Raw genomic sequence first — 3,888 nt, 5'->3', positions numbered from 1 at the left:
CAGCAGCCCAGCTCGCACAGAGCCTGCGCACTGTGACGATATCTGCTCCCCCCCTCCCCTTCCTTCTTCTCTCACTATCCTCGCTTTCTCCCTTTGTCCCTGCCTCCTTCCTCACTCCCCCCTGCATGCATTAATTCCCCAATATTCATGAGGAAAGGCGAAGGAGGAGGAGGGGGAGACGGAGCAGGAGGTTTGGGGGAAGGAGAGGTTTCTGTAGAAGGTGGCACATTGTTTATGTGTCTACCTCGAATCCTTTCACCGGCTTCCCTCTATTGTCTGCTCAACCATTCTGACTCTGATATGACAAGAACAACACACAGGACATGAGGTGTTGTTTTGAAGCTGATGTATTTTTTATTCTTACAAATAATGCAATGTGACAGAAATGAATGAAAATCCCTGAAATGCAGCTTTAATGCCAGCTGTGAACATGTGTGAAATAAAGCTTCTATGTTCTTCCAAAGTTAATGTGTCAGAACAGAGAAAAACTGTACAATACCGGTCCTCCTATCCAACTGCCACAAGAGAACACTAAGAATGCATTAAAAGAAAAAGGAAATTTTTTCACAGTCCTGTGAATAATTGTCAGAAACATTCATACTGATATTTTACACCACGGTTATAAAAAATAATCATCTATATAATCCAATAATGTGGACATTTGTCTAAGGACAAACATATACAGACAATAATTAATACCCTACCACAACATGCACACTACAGACAATAACAAACATTGCCCTGGTGTTTAAAGTGTTTATGAATTTAAGTTATTGCTTCTGATATGAAAGACCTTTGTAGAAATTCTTGCTGCAGCATCCTCCCCTGACTTTTTGTTTCACCTGTATTTTGAACATCCTTGTTGTTTTCCGCTCCTTCATAATAATCTTATGGGCCATGTTTGTTATTCAGGACAGTCTATTTTTGTCTCCTAGCCCTCAGGTCTATGTACCATGTAAACGTATGAAAGGTTAAAACCAAGGGCGTAGTTTTCACGGCAACATTGGTGGGGACAACAACTGTTTTTAATTTATTTAAATATAATTGTATCTAGCATTATCTAAAATATGATTATTAATGTCATTATCTCCTAGTAGTCTGAGACTAGTTTAGTTGACAGAGAGTGAGGACACTCTCCCTGCCTTATGAAGGAATTATCACAAACAAATTATTGCTTCATTATTGCTTGAAATTGAAAAGAGGAAATTACTTTATAAACTCAGTTTGCTGTGTCTTTATCGCCACCTCCTTTATTTTATCCTCTTTTATTTTATCCATTATTTATAACTTATGAACGTGACTTTTGATACCGCACGCTTTGATGAGGTGCTTTCATTTCAAGTCCAAAGATGCATGGACAGCATGGACAAGTGACAAAGTGGTCATTTGGGTATGAGACATGTTGTATACATTTCAGCTTAGTGAAGTGTATGAACTGAACTGACTGGAGTCCTTGTCTAATATGAACGACTCCTTTGCAGGTTGAAAGTGCATCAGTTACACGTATCATATATACATTTTTGAACAAAATTATTGGTAGAAACAATTCAGTAATTTCGATATATTACCACACTTCTGTATCAAATCTCTGAAATGTTCTTACTTATTTAATATGAATCCAATTTACTGATCAGATTTTTTTTTTTTTTTTTTACAAATACAACATGTGCAATCTGAAAAGGTTCCTCAATATTTAAACTGCTGCTTCAACAGGCTGATCTTTCATTAACACAGGTGGACAATAATAACAGTCATTGGGATCACTTGCAATAAAGTAGAAGGATAAACATCCAGGTAAACATGCTGAGCAATTTAGTATTTTTGAGCAATTAAAAATAATAATACACTGTTTATGATCCTTTATTAATTAATTTATCAATTTATTTTTTATTATATATAGCAACAACTTCATGACTCTTTTTATATAGTGCCATTTTAGATCGCACTCTCCCATCCATCATGACTGTATAAATCTAAAGTAATGTCTCTGTTCAAATTGAATCATCATCACTGTCTATGTTCATGATTTACATGCACATTATTTGTGTGTTCACATTTTAAAGACCAGCTCCAGTCATGTTTTCAGACATATAAAACCCTCTGCTTGAAATAATTATAATTAATATAATAATAATTGTGTCTGATTTATTTTTCTGCAAAATACGTTGATTAACCTTGTAAAAATCCTCCCGATTCATCTCCTCCTTCTCCCTTATTAAAAATTCATGAATCTGCATAGGCCCCGCCCACTATGTGCTACGTTTCTCCTTTTGTAAAATTACAGCTGAAAACAAAACACGTCTCTGCCAACATTTAGTGGCAACTTGTTGAAACTTAGCTAGCTTGAAATGTAGCAATTAGCAGTAGTAACGTTAACATCAGTCAGTAGTGAGTAGACATTAAGATGACGGTTACAACTCTCGCGCGTCACTGTAGTGGTTGCCGTGGTTACACATAATGATATGGATAGCGTCACCCCGTCCATTAACAGGATTGGCTCTTTAGGTTTGTGACGTCTCAAACCTGCCAATCTGAAAACGTGTTGTTCAGCCTGTCCTTGGTACACTGCAGTTTAAAAGCAGACAGGCCCAGCCATGGAGATGATGCTGATGTTGTCCCTGATATGTCTTGTAGCACATGTGAAACACCATGGAGATGTTTACAAGGTTAAACACTGGATTTTCACTGGAGGGGGGCTTTAAATATAAAAAAAACACAGTTAAACTAAAATGAGCACATGTATACTAATAAAAGGTGCCAAATGTTAATGACCTTGATGTTGGCCCCTCCCTCCTTCACTCACTGTGTTTAAAATCTGTATAATCTCTGGTTTCAATCTGTGCTGGGGGTTTACAGCTCCTGTAAAAGCTGTACGAGTGTAAACACATTCACACACGAAACGTTTCACATGTTCATATCACACCCAGAGAATATTAAAATGAGACTTTCTGTGAGGTCAGGAACATCCAGCTCTCAGATTTGAGCAGATTTGACAGATTAAGATTAAACCACAGCGTGATGCGTTTGAGAGAGTTCAGAGGCTAAGCAGTCAGAGTTTGTGTCAGTGAGTTCATGATGCACACATTACTTATATATATTTTATACAGAGCTGATTCTGGACCTTTAACTTCCAAACCTCCTGAATAAAGTCAAACGTTCCACATAGTGTCAGGTAGAAGAAAAATATATACTCTTTTACAGAAGGCCTATGCATCCATACATTTTATCACGAGAAAACCAGCTTTGTTACTTCGAGATAATGAGATAAATAAGTCAAGATCTTGAGGAAACAAACAGGAACACAGAGTAAATAAAATGTATGGATGCATGTCCGCTAAGGGCTTCCGTACTCTTTACAGTGTTTGTATCTCAATTTATTTTCTGTCCCAAGCCAGCTGCAGCCCCTGGATTGGGACACAGCGTATATTTCCTTGGCTGGACACTTACTAAAAGTATTTCACTACACGTAGTACGATGTCTAACTGTGTATGTGACAAAATAAAACTGAATTTGAATGTCAAGACTAAAGTAGGAATGTTGAATGTACAGTATGTTGAAGTGTCGATAATAAAGTCCAAACATGACCAGCAAAGATGAAAGGTGAAGAATAAAGTCAAACTGTCCGTATAAAATGTTTTAAATAAAGTTTAAATGTAATAAAATCATTTAAATGTCAACAATTAAGAATTAAGAATAAAGTCAATATATTGACTATAAAGACACATTTTCAGTATAAATGCCAAGTATCTGAAAAAATCAGCAAGAAGAAAAATGTATATCCGACATTAAAACCAAAATTTTAAAATTAAAAAAAAAGGATCTTCCTACTATCGTGTTCTTTGTTCTGCCTGGCACTTCTTTAAATAAAAAAAGAGACAAAAATATTTG

Source organism: Semicossyphus pulcher, unplaced genomic scaffold (genome assembly GCF_022749685.1).
Source record: "Semicossyphus pulcher isolate SPU_LCO1_2020_fin unplaced genomic scaffold, fSemPul1.0.p SCAF_10, whole genome shotgun sequence".
In the NCBI taxonomy this organism is placed as follows: domain Eukaryota; kingdom Metazoa; phylum Chordata; class Actinopteri; order Labriformes; family Labridae; genus Semicossyphus; species Semicossyphus pulcher.
Note: the sequence above shows the minus strand (reverse complement) of the source record.